This window comes from Panthera pardus, unplaced genomic scaffold (genome assembly GCF_024362965.1).
Source record: "Panthera pardus isolate Hobbes unplaced genomic scaffold, ASM2436296v1 HiC_scaffold_26, whole genome shotgun sequence".
NCBI classification, from domain to species: domain Eukaryota; kingdom Metazoa; phylum Chordata; class Mammalia; order Carnivora; family Felidae; genus Panthera; species Panthera pardus.
The window spans coordinates 21,740,381-21,754,543 of NW_026526832.1; the positions used below are offsets into that span (position 1 = coordinate 21,740,381).

A 14,163-nucleotide genomic window follows, 5' to 3' on the forward strand; every position below is an offset into this window, starting at 1 on the left:
TATAGCTAGATAAAGTATTACATAGTTACTAAATCATTATAAAAATTAAGTCATTATGAAAACTCAATAATAGTTAGAGAGGCTGCATATCACAGTGACTCAGAGCATGAGATGTGGAGCCAGTGCCAGCTTTCATTCATTCATTCAACAGACATTTAATGACAGGCCACTAAGCCAGGCACTGTTCTATCCTGGCCTCACAGAGTTTACGTGCCAATGGGAAGAGGCAAACAATAAACACAATAAAACAAGTAAATTATGCCGTGATATTTATAAGGTGATATGTATTAGAGGGTAAAAAAAAGAGCAGGGAAAGGGATTGTGAGTGAAAAGGAAGGGACACTAAATAGGAAGCTATGTGTAGACCTCCTTTACTCAAGGTGAGATCTGAGCTAACACTTGAAGGAGTTCAGCAGGATATCTTAAACTGCCAGACTGTTTTCCAAACTGACTGCACCATTTTATATTTCCACCAGCAGTGTTTGAAGATTCTGATTTCTCCACATTCAAATAAACACTTGTTATTATCTGACTTTTTTTTTTTTTTTTTTTTATTCTAGCGATCATAGTGGATACGAAATGGTAACTCTTTGTGCTCTGGTTTACATTTCTCTGATGGCTGGTTTCCCCACCCCCCATCCCCACCCCCCCACTCTTAATAGTGTCTTTTCAAGGTCAGAAGTTCTTAATTTTGATGACACTCAATTTATCAATTTTTTCTTTTACAGATCATGCCTTTTGTACTGAATGTAAGTAATCTTTTCCTAACCAATGGTCACAGAGGTTTTATACTATTCTTTTGTCTACAAGTGTCAAAGTTTTAAGTTTTATATTTATACTCCATTTGGAGTATTTAGTTAACTCCATTTGGAGTTACTTTTTCTTTTACTGTAGAACAAAATATGGATTGAAGTCCAGTTATTTCGCATGTAGATATCCAATTGGTCCAGCACCATTTGTTGAAGACTGCCCTTTTGCCACTGAAATGCTTTGGTAACTTTGCCAAAAATCAGTTTAACATGTGTGTATAGATCTATTCCTGCACTTTCACAGAGAGTATAGTATAGTATAAAACGTGCAAATTCAAATCCCTACAATCACCTAAGTTAACAAAAATGTGTAAATGGGGTGAATTTAAGCCAATAGGAAGAAGTGGGGGCTATATCTTACTGAACAGAATATATGCTATCCTTAAAGCACTCAAATTCAACAGATATTAAAACACTGTGTAAGGATGTCTGGGTAACTCAGTCGGTTAAACGTCTGACTTTGGCTCAGGTCATGATGTCACAGTTCATGAGTTCGAACCCCACATCGGGCTCTGTGCTGACAGCTCAGAGCCTGGAACTTGCTTCAGCTTCTGTGTGTGTGTGTCTGTCTGTCTCTCTCTCAAAAATAAACATAAAAAACAAAACAAACAAAACACAACAATGTGTAGACCAAAACAATGGTGGGTATATGTGGTTGAGGGGTGTGCATAGGAAAAAACTCTGGTATATTAATATACTAGAGACATATTACAAATGAAAAAAAGCTAGACAGAGAGGAGAGTACATTGGGGAAAAGGTTAAAGGCAGTTTTATAGCAATAGGTAAAACAGAGGGAGTAACAGAAAGGGAGAAAGATGACACTAACAGATGGGAGAAGAAACTAAAAGGTCAGATACCAGACTGAGAATTAAAAGGGGTTAGGTCAAGTTTGTTGTTTTTTTTAAAGGTAAGCTCTACTAATATAACTATTAATAACAATGTCAGAAGGGTGGCTGTAGTTTGCCTCAGTTAACAACAATGACATAATTATTTGCATTTACAGCTTAGTTAACTTTTGTCTTCGTTCCTCCTCAATTAAAAAAGGGAAAAACCGGGGCACCTAGGTGGTTCAGTCGGTTAAGCAACCAACTCTTGATCTGGGCTCAGGTCACTACCTCACGGTTCCGTAGTTCGAACCCCACATGAGGCTCCACGCTGACTGCACAGAGCCTGCTTGGGATTCCCTCTCTCCCTCTCTGCCTCCCCCTGTTCCTTCTCTCTCTCTCTCTCTCTCTCTCAAAAATAAATAAACTTTTTTTTTTTTTTAAGAAGGGGGAAAACCTATTCATATTCATAAAGAGAAAAAATGTATTTTGTAGGGCAGGGTCCGTGTCACTTGTGCCTTTACAGCCTGCGGAGCAAGGTTCAGCCCGTTTACCACCGGGCAGCCTGCACGGAGGAGGTCAGACTCCGGCGGCTCCGAGCTGCCTGCCGGCCTGCCGCTGGCTGAGCTGCTATGGCTGTCCCTCCGTGACAGACTAAGAATACCTTCCTTTCACTGAAGGTTCCTGATTGTTTCTTTTTGTTTGTTTAACTCCTGATCCAAAAAATTAAAGAACAGTTCTTTGCTTTGGAAAAAACACCCAAAATTCTGAATAAAATTATAAATTCATATTGTAATTTTCAGAAATCCACCAAAATATTAATAGCTTTTGTCTAGGCACAGGACTATACATAGCTACTTGCTCTAAGTTTTTCCTCCCTTCTACTTCTTAATATTTTTCTCTACTTTCCACAATATTCTATTTTCCTTTCCGAAAATGGGGGACAAAAACAAGCAAGCGAGACAGCAAGATAGCTTTCAACCAAGTAATATATCATGAATTACCCTTAATCTCTTAAAATACCAAAGGAGAAATACATTTAACATGGGTGCCAAAGTAAACGTCCCCCAAATAAATGATTCCTAAATGCACATTTAATAATTTGGGAACTTCAGAAGAAATATGTTTTTAATACTATTTTTTTTTTAATTAGAGATAAGTTCTTTCTTAATGCTAAACTAGATTTAACAGCTATAACTTACTCTGATGCCTGGAGTTCGAGCAAGGGTCAAGCTGTGATAAGCACCTTTATTTCTGGCTCACACATTTGCTTCTTAATCCAATAAACGTGTACCATCTTTGTCTCTGAGCTATCAGTGCAAATCAGAATATAACTACCAGTGCTATAGATTCACTCGTTACACTACACTTCACCATATTCACTTTATATAAATGATCACAAATGTCTTTCAATGTCAAAATCTTAAACTATAAAAACTTGACTTTCTATTTATGTTTACATTTTATTGCCCTAGTATATATCCTGTACCAATTTTATTAACGGGTTAATATTTATTTTAAGTCACAATTGCTAGAGACTAGAATCTTACTTTACTTGCTCCATAAAGAAGTGTAATCAAATAAAATACACCTAATAAAGACTATTACCAGCACTTATAGGATTGTGTCATTGCTAAGAAGTTCAAAGTTGCTATTTTTCAACTAAATTTGTTGAATGAATTATGGGTTACTCCGGAATAAGTTAGTCAGAAATCTGGAGCCACACAGTTCCAGGAGCCTGTTCAGTTGATAGTATAAATGTTTCCTGACACACGCCAAGGGCTTCTAAAGTTGGACAGACAAACTGCTGAACCTAATAACTGCTCACCATCTACAACCTGATGAATTCATTACTTTAGATAATGCTAAAACTTGGTGGAGGAAATGTAGAGGAAGTAAATCTCTCACACTCTGGCAGTAACGTCTAAATTGGTGTACCTCATTAAGTAACGTCAAATTATTCTTCAAAACTGAAGAGGCATATACTCCTCAACTAGTGAGTCCAATCCTAAACACACACACACACACACACACACACACACACACACACACACACGCATGCACCCTCTACAGAAATTCACACATGTTCACGATAAACATGTTCAGGACTGTACAATTGTCTCATTAAAAAAAACTGGAAACTACCTAACAACGACCCAAAGACAAATGGGTAAATAAATTATGGTGGAGCCACACAGTAGAAAAATGTTGAGGAAAAATAAGCACATCGCAAGAGCATATTACAGTATATTACATATCTAAATTTTTAAAACATGCAAAATAGTTATATTATTTGAGGAAACAAACATATTCAGGATACTGTTTACCTCGAGGGAATGGGTAGGAAGGTAAAGTGAGAGAATGGTACACGGAGGGTTCAATTCCACATTGTTTTACTTCTTTTTAAAAAAATCTGAAATACAGCAAAATGTTAAAGTCCAATTAAGTTAGGTGGATGGTACATGGAATGATTCTTCTACTATTCTTTATTCTCTTCTGCAGGTTTCATATGCAAATAGTTCCTATCAATCCAACACATAAAGAGATCTGAACTGGGTGGATTCTATTTAACAAATAGTCAATATCTGACAGAGTTAAGTAAGGCCAGCAACAAAGCACCCATGACAGAAGACTGTTTGCATAAGACCTATTTCCATTGGGAATGCTAGAGCCACATGCATGCATTGGCACACATCATCTAATTAAACCCCCAACAACACTGTGAAAATGGAGGTATTATCCCCATTTCACAGATAAATGAGGTCAAAGAAATTCGGTATCTTGGCTAAGGTCACGTAGCCAGTAAGTCACAGAGAAGAGCCCAGATAATTTGTAGGTGTAAATTAACTTTCACGGCAACTCTAAGGAGTTTCAAAGGAAGGGAACATGAAGTTTAGTAACTTGTTAAAAAGGGGTTTCACTTAATCATAAGTTCAATATGAGTCCCAAATATATGTCTACCAAAAAAGCAGCTTAATTTTGAGTTCTATAATAAGAAAAAACAAAATAAACAAAAACTATCAGCCAGCCATACTTTGTACTAATATGTGCATACACCAAGTACTGACTTTAATTTTAGGAGCCAAGTTTTAAGAGGACATTGATAAAATGCAGAGTTGTTACCAGGGGCAATATTCAGCTGAATAAAAGAATAAATGTTAAATGTTCTAACCATTAGCTTTTTAAAACTGAGCTGAATTACTGGGTGTTTTATGTAAGTGATGAATCACGGTAATCTACCCCTGAAGCCATGAGCACACCGTATACACTATGTTAGCTAACTTGACAATAAATTATATATTTAAAAAAAAAAGAAATGGTGAAAGACCAGAACTACGTAATCACAAAGACTAAGTGATACTCTAATTTTCCATTCTGTATTTTTTTTATCACTCTAATGCTTAGTATTAAGATAAAGTGTATGCTGTGCTCTGGAAAATTAATTAATTAAAATAAAATTTTAAATAAAAATTAAAGGGGCGCCTGGGTGGCTCAGTCGGCTGAGCGTCTGACTTCGGCTCAGGTCACGATCTCACTGTCCGTGGGTTCGAGCCCCGCGTCGGGCTCTGTGCTGACGGCTCAGAGCCTGGAGCCTGTTTCAGATTCTGTGTCTCCCTCTCTCTGACCCTGCCCCGTTCATGCTCTGTCTCTCTCTGTCTCAAAAATAAATAAACATTAAAAAAAATTTTTTTTAAATAAATAAAAATTAAAAAACTGAGCTGAATTGCTTTAGGAATATGAGTATTTCTCTGAATACACTGTGGATATAATGCTTTCATTTAATTATAAACCCCTGTGGGTTATTCTATGTCTTACTTCTGGCTGCTATAACAAAACATCAGAGACTGGGGGTACTTAGACAACAAACATTTATTTCTCAAAGTTCTGAAGGCTAGGAAGTCCAAGATCAAGGTGCCAGTAGATCTGGTGTCTCATGAGGGCCCTTTCCTGGTATATACATATCTGCCTTCATGCTGTATCACCACATGCTATGGGGCAGTGGGGGGTCGGGCAAACTCCCTGGTATCTTCTTACGAGGACATTAATCCCATTGTGAGGACAGTGCCCTCACATCTCATTTAAACTTAATTACCACCAAAAGGCCACACCTTCTGATACCATCACATTGGGGGTTTTGGGCTTCAACATATGAATTCTGGGGTGACACACACTTTCCATCCATAACATGATACAATCACCAACTCCTTTTAACTTAAATTGCTACAGGAAAAATGAAATTAAAACTGTGGTAAACCATCAATAAACTCAATAATTATCATTTCCCTCTGAAACATTTTTTATTTATAAAATGATTTTTGATTAGATAAGATTTCTTAAATACTGCATTACAGTGCAATACAATTCAGTGAATGAATCATCTCTGTATATGTGCTGCCAAAGCCAGCACAGTAAACAAATCATCTCTGAAAGTGTCAAAAAAGAAGTCGAAAGCCTCTCCGTCACAGATGCTGAAGCCTCTACTCTGGTAAAAGGTTGGACTGCATGATCAATAAACTTCCTCCTAATTCTCACATTTTTTTAAGTGCAAAGGTTAATATGGCTTTGATAAAGAAACTCCATTTAAGACCAACAAAATACTCATTAGCAGGAAGTCAGAGGTGAAACTAATAAAGTGGCAGGAAATCATATACTGATTAAGATATTATCCAGTGAGGTTAATCAGAGGGTCTTGCTGTGTAAATTTAAAAATAACGAGCTTTATCTCTACTGCAAAAAGAACTGAAATCTACCTCATACACAAAGAGAAATATTAACTCAAAATGTATCAAAGACCTAAATTAAGTCCTAAAACTATAAACTCTTAGAAAAAAACACAGGCATAAATTTTCATCACCTCAGATCAGGCAAGAGTCTCTTAGTTATGACACCAAAGGGACAAGGAAAAAAAAAGATAAATTGGACTTCACCAAAATTAAAAACTTTTGTGCCTTAGAGGACACCATCAAGAAAGTAAAAACACTATCCACATGATGGGAGAATATATTTGCAAATCATCTATCTGATATGGGACTCATATTTTCAATAATAAAAGGGCAAATCACCAAATTCAAAAACTGGCAAAAGATTTAAATAGGCATTTCTCTAAAAAAAAGATGTATGAATGGCCAATAAGCGTTATGAAAAGATGCTCAACATCTTAGTCATTAGGGAAATGCAAATCAAATTACAATTCCACTTCACACTTTAGAATGGCGTGGGTCAAAAAGTCATATAATAGTAAGTGCTGACAGGTGGCTCAGTTGGTTAAGTATCCGACTTCGGCTCAGACCATGATCTCACAGTTCATGGGTTTGAGCCCCGCTTCGGGCTCTGTGCTGACAGCTCAGAGCCTGAAGTCTGCTTCAGATTCTGTGTCTCTTTCTCTTTCTGCCCCTCCCTACTCATGCTCTGTCTCTCTCTGTCTCTCAAAAATAAATAAAAAAACACTTTGGGAATGCAAGCTGGTGCAGCCACTCTGGAAAACAGTATGGAGGTTCCTCAAAAAATTAAAAATAGAACTACCCTAAGACCCAGCAATTGCACTACTAGGCATTTATCCAAGGGATACAGGCGTGCTGTTTCAAAGGGACACGTGCACCTCAATGTTTATAGCAGCACTTTCAGCAATAACCAAAATACGGAAAGAGCCCAAATGTCCATCGATGGATGAATGGATAAAGAAGATGTGGTCTATATATACAATGGAGTATCACTTGGCAATCAAAACGAATGAAATCTTGCCACTTGCAACTACATGGATGGAACTGGAGGGTATTATGCTAAGTGAAAGTAGTCAGTCAGAGAAAGACAAATATTATATGACTTCACTCATATGATGACTTTAAGATACAAAAGGGACATAAGGGAAGGGAAGCAAAAATCATATAAAAACAGGGAGGGGGACAAAACATAAGAGATTCATAAATATGGAGAACAAACAGAGGGTTACTGGAGGCGGTGTGAGAGGGGGAATGGACTAAATGGGTTAGGGGCATAAAGAATCTACTCCTGAAATCATTGTTGCACTATATGCTAACTAATTTGGATGTAAATTTAAGAAATAAAATAAAATTTAAAATAATAATAAATAAATAAATAAATAATACTTAAAAATTTTTTTAAAAATAGTAGTGCTGGCAAGGAAATAGAGAAATCAGAACCCTCATACACTGCTGGTGGAAATGTAAAATGGTGCAGCCACTTTGGAAAACAGTTTGTATTCCTCAAAATGTTAGACACAGAGTTACCATATGACCCAGTAATTCCATTCTTTGAGAAGTCAGTGAGATGATTCATTTTCAGAAATACCAAATAAAAGCAGGGCTGTCTAGTAACAATAGGTTTACAACCCATTGGAAATATGTACAAACCCCCACCTACCCACAATAGAGTCCCAAACTCTTAGACACTTCACTTCCTGGTTCTTCCTCCCCTCTCCATTTCGTGGGCTTATTTTTCACGGGCTTTGCAATGAGTGTGAGCCAAAGAACTGAAGTCTCTGTGTCACCTCAAGGAATGTACATTTGTCCCAATCAGACTATTTTTTGCCTTACATGGGCAAAGGCGTTGTCTGGGTAAGGCTGTAACCTCTGTAGTACTCAGCCAATGAGGAACCGGGGGAGGCCCTTGCATGCTAGGAGATAAACTGCCTGCTGTAACTGCCCCGAGCGTGCCTGTCCATCAGACACCTGCTCTTGCAAGAACGGTGATTAAAGCCTTGCTTCACTGTGCTCCGAGTCTCCTCCGCGTTCCTCCTTTGATTGGGTCAGTGGCCTTACTTCTCACACACTCCTAGGTATATTACTAAAAGAAAGGAAAACATATGTCCGTGTAAAAACTTGTACATGGAAGTTGACAGCCAGATTATTCATAATAGTCAAAAAGTGGAAATAACTCACATGTCCATCAACAATTAAACAGATACATAAAATGTGGTCTATGCATACAACAGAATATTATTTGGCCATAAAATGGAATGAAATACAGATCATGCTACGATATGAAAGAACCATGAGAGTATTATGCAAAGTGAAAGAAAGAAGTGTGACACAAAAGGTCAAATATTGTATGGTTCCATGGGATTTCTTTTGGCGTGGTAGAACAGTCTGATAACAGTGATAATAGTTGTATAACTTTGTGAATACACTAAAAGCCACTTTAAAAGGGTAACTTTATGATACATGAATTATATCTCAATAAAAATAATGATAAAAATAAATAGGAAATCTTTCTTGGGATTAATCATAACGAAATCCTAGTAGATTTCACCATAGTAGATACAGTATCCTAGTATGATTCCCAGGGTAAAAGAAGAACTGCAGTAAGCACAGGACCAAGAAACTGTCCAGGTGAAGTCTCGGGGCTTTCTGATAAACACATTAGATAATCAGCGGTTAACAAAAACAAAGCACTATTCCTATACTCTACATGTCTGCCTCAGACATCAATCACGATACCCTCTGCCACTGAGCTGGAAATTGCAATAGAACTCTTCTAAACAGCTATCCATGTACTCAGTACCAATTTATCATAATCGATAACAAATTGCTGAAGGACAGACCTACAGGTACTAACTTCATACCCATTTCTCATAGTCTGTTACACATGCAAATATTAGTGGTTAGCACTTTTAATAATGGTTTTATTGATTACAAAATATTTGACATACAAAAAAGGTATTGAAAATAATTTTAACAGATATACCCACTATCCAGCTAAAGAAATATACAAATTCAGTTAATATTTCTCCTACTTTTAATAAATATTTATCCTTTTAGAAAAAGAACTATGGGGGCGCCTGGGTGGCTCAGTCGGTTAAGCGCCAACTTCAGCTCAGGTCACGATCTTGAGGTTCGTGAGTCTGAGCCCCACGTCAGGCTCTGTGCTGACAGCTCAAGAGCCTGGAACCTGCTTCAGATTCTGTCTCCCTCTCTCTCTACCCCTCCCCAACTCATGCTCTGTCTCTTTCTCTCTCCTTTCTCTCAAAAATAAAATAAATATTAAAAAAAGAAAAAGAAAAAGAAAAAAAGAAAAGAAGAAAAAGAACTATGACTATACTCTTGCTCTCTCAGTTAAAAATATCTGTACTGAGGAACGTCTGGGTGCCTCAGTCAGTTAAGCATCCAACTCTTAAATTTGTTTTTGTTGTTGTTGTTTATTTATTTATTTATGTTTTAAAATTTACATCCAAATTAGTTAGCATATAGTGCAACAATGCAATACAGCACACCTGTATCCCATGGATTAATGCCTAGCAGTGCAATTGCTGGGTCGTAGGGTAGTTCTATTTTTCGTTTTTTGAGGAACCTCCATACTCTTTTCCAGAGTGGCTGCACCAGCTTGCATTCCCATTAACATTTTTTTGTAATGTTTATTTTTGAGAGAGAGAGACAGAGAGACAGAATGCAAGTGGGGGAAGGGCAGAGAGAGGGGGAGACACAGAATCGAGGCAGGCTCTAGGCTCCCAGCTGTCAGCACAGAGCCTGACGCAGAGCTTGAACTCACAAACCGCGAGATCATGACCTGAGCTGAAGTAGGACGCTCAACCGACAGGCACCCAGGCGCCCCTACATCCAACTCTTGATTTTAGCTCAGGTCATGATCTCACAGTTTGTGGGTTCACTGCGCTGACAGTGAATCCCTGTTTGGGATTCTCTCTCTCCCTCTCTCTCTCTGCCCTTCCCCCGCTCACACTCTCCCTCTCAAAATAAATAAATAAACTTTAAAAAAATCTGTACATACTGTACATATATGGCCCATGGAGTAAAACTAAGACATCATATTCACCTAGAGACTCTTAAGTGACCTGACATATGACATTTACTATGTATAAAATCTCTATCACTGTCAATTTTAAGAAGAGAAGGAAACTCCCACATGTCAACAGCAATAGTAATGGAAACAGAAGTTAGAAAGTGACCAGAGGGTTCTTCCAGTCCAAACTTTCACTCTCACTTAGCCAAAGGCAAAGGCCTCCACTATCCACCTTTCCTGTGTATTGCCAGCCCAGCACACTTCTCATTTTAACATCCGGGATATGTTTCAAGGCACTTTCACACACAATATCTCATTAACCCTACAGGATAGATAAGGCAGCTCTATTTATACCCCTTTTTACAGATGTGGAAGAATGTCTATTAAGAAGCTATTAAGAGCACAAGATCGGAGTTAAGCAGGGCTTGAACCCTTGCTTCACTACTCAGCAAGGTGAACCACAAAATAAAGATGAGAATGCCTGCCTTACAGCATAGTTATGAGGATTAGATTACACAACATATACAAAGCACTTAGCACAGAACCTGGTGTAAAATAAGCACTAAATGAATGGTAGCTGCTACTACTGTTGCTGTTAATTAGGCAAGATCACGCAGCTCCTAAACACAGGAGCCAAGACTGAAACTTGGGTCTTCTTTGATTCCACACACCACAGCTTCATTCTCAGATGGTCATCAAGGGTTCTGTTTTATAGCGTAGACCCTACCATTTCCAGGCAATACTTCCCTGTTCTCATCTAGACACGTTCTCATCTAGACATCTAGATCACATGATGATCGCTTTGGGATTTTAAGAATCAAAAACCAATAGCAATACCAACAGCTGCTAACATCACCAAAACACAACCAGGCATTAAATGGGTCTCATAATACTATCTATAAAGTCATCTTGCTCCCCACACACACAAAGTTAAACCTTATTCAAGCTTCTACGTCAAACTACCAATTTATAGGATATACAGAGGGTAGAGAAATATGTGAAACTAAAGAGAAATCCAGAGTAACAAATTCTATAGGACAAACCACCTAGGTTCTTCAACACATAAATTACAAGGGGAAAAAAAAAAAGAGAAGAAGGAATCTACAAATTTTAAAAAGACTTAAAACACATTTCAATTAATTCTGATGTCAAAAAAATATTTTTGATTCTCCCCCCAAAAAGGCACAGCATCAGCCCCATGCTATGGGGGAGAGAATACCCTAGAGACTTAACCAGAATACTCAGGAATACTTTAGGCTTTGGGACATTTCTTTTTATCCCTTGTAAATCAATAAATTAACATTCTGGTTTTTAAAAGAAAAGCAATAACAATACATACAGCTTTTACTCTGCCTATGCTACATCTATGATAAAAGTCTTATTTGGAAGAGTATTTTTGAAAGACTACAAGTTTAGTCTTTAAAAATGTTTAAATGATCTTCCCCAACCCCCTCCCCCAATCTACAAGATGGCTGGAGCAAAGGTCAAGGGAAAAAACAAATAAGAAAAGTCAGGAAGGAACACTTTTGTAACTGAAGCTTAAAAGAAAACCCACAGCACGAACAGGATTAGCTGTCAACAGTAACTTTCCCAGAAGTAAACCATCCTATGATGAGATCTGAGATATCTTAATGAAAATTATAGCACCTCTCTGTCATCAAGAAGCAGTCAGTTAAGGTAAATTAAATGAAAATTCAACTGAAATTTCAACATGGGCACATGCTGTAATGTAGATTACTTGTTTATTTCCAGAGTATTCTAAAAAAGATTTGAGACAGCTCACAAAGTGCATTAGAATTAAAAAGAAAAAGGCAATAAGACTGGGGCAAAGAGAAAATGAGGGAGGAAAATAAGATGAAGCCAGGGGTAAGTTTACCACACAAACTATATGCCACAGGTTCTCTTGAGCTGCAAGGGAGGGACTTTGAGTTCCCCTGCAGAGAGAAATACCATGGGTTACAGGAGTCATGATGACTATGTAAGACAAGGAAATCAGCTGGTCAGGGGAAACACAGCTTTTCCTTTTACAAAGACCTGGGAAAAAAAACTACTACATGGGTTCTAACAATAATGGTGATGATAGCAGCTTGAACTATAAAACACTACACTTAAAAATAGTTAAGATGGTAAGTTTTATGTTATGGATATCTTACTATAGTAAAAAAAAAAAAAAAAAATGGGGGAAAGCAGCTCATTTTCATCGCATGTGTCGTGGGCTGGGTGTGTTCCAAGCATTTTACATGTTTAAACTCACAAAATTCTCATAACAACCTTGTAGAGGTAGGTACAATTTTATTACCCTATTTCACAGATGAGCAAACTAAGGTGCCAAAAGGTTAAGGAGCACACAACTAGGAAGCCTGAGAGCCAGGTTTCAAGGCCAGGACATCTGGCTCCAGAGTCCACACTTCAAACCATTACATAATCCTTTATCCAGAATGGTGTCCCCTTTTGGGCAAGAGTATTTGCCATCAGCTATTAATTCATTTTGTGTTCAGTCTTAGTATTCCAGACAGTTGCCAGAAGTAGTAGCAGTGGTTACCACATCAATAAGGGCACTAAGATAAAGGAGATAATAGCCTCACAAGAATGCTACAATAAGAGGAGTACTAAATTTTATAAAGCTGTTTATTTTAATGGCCTTCAATAAAGGTTGATTGCACTATACCAAATAACAATTCTGTAAAGTAATTCTACCCCAGTCTAAAACAATGCAAGCTATATACTTAGCATTCTGGTATTCTGGCTTGATCCAAGTAAAAACTGTTTCTAAAGCAATGGACTGAATGTGTTTAAGCAATTCTCAGAGAGTGCTGTTTCTGACTGCTTAGGTTTTTGATAAGAATTAAGCAGCAAAGTAAGTGGATACATACTTGCTAGAGTGAAGCTATTCTATACTGCCAATTAAGGGTAGACTAAATACTTTCATACTCAATCAAGTACAGAATCAGGTTAGCGTCCACTTATGAAAACTGAGAAACCTAACCACTAAAGATACCTAGCAGTCAACCCACCTTGCCATGGAGGTGAGCCAAGAAAGTATTTTCTTATAAGGCCAAAATTTGCCTCTGAAAGTGGTTCTGATTCTGCGCCAATGGACAAACTGGTCAGTTGAGCCTGAAAGTTCTATACCATTCAATGTACTCTCAGTGATTTTGAACTGGAAAATTCTCATAACAAGAGTTTCCCAACATTCATCTCAGTCATAAAATTAACCTCAATTAAGCACTCACAGAACATCCAATTAAGACATGTATCCTTGAGTTAACTAAATGAATTGGGCAGTTATGTAAAGTTATTAGATATAAGCCAATTAAATGTCCAGGGATATCTGTAAAATATATGTATGATGTAGGTTTTGGAATAATAGATATATCATATCTTTCTTTCTGAAATAACCAGGTAGTAGGGTCAGCTGCCTACCAAGGCCATTCCTCATTAATGTAAATATAAGCACATTATGGCTAGGAAGCAAGGAAAAAAAAAAAAAAAAAAAAGGACAAGTATCCCAAAAGGAAAGTGAACAACATGAACAAATTAAGAGCCTTAGAGGAAAAAAAAACCCAACATACAACAAACATCTGATAAGATGATCAACTTTATCAACAGTCAGGGAACTACAAATTACAACAATGCTGTTATATCATTTTCATCCATCAAATAGGCCCCAAACAGAAATGACTGACAATATCCAGAGTTCATAAAGGTGGGGGAAAGCAACAACTATCATATGCTATTGGCAGAAGTGTAAACTGACAAAGCCTTTGGGGTAACAT

At 37.5% G+C, this 14,163-nt stretch overlaps 1 protein-coding gene across 3 annotated transcripts in view; it reads right to left on the bottom strand.

Annotated features, from left to right (window-relative positions):
* The window catches only part of NCOA1 (nuclear receptor coactivator 1), a 239,359-nt gene that overhangs the window by 211,702 nt on the left and 13,494 nt on the right, over window positions 1-14,163 (bottom strand). Inside the window, exon 1 of one of the 3 annotated variants that reach the window (XM_019450414.2) lies at window positions 3,961-4,240. The exons of the other annotated variants lie outside the window; for them this stretch is intronic. The gene's annotated coding sequence lies outside the window, so the exon portion shown is untranslated. Of the gene's footprint in view, window positions 1-3,960; window positions 4,241-14,163 lie in introns of those variants that run through there. 3 annotated transcript variants of the gene reach the window in all.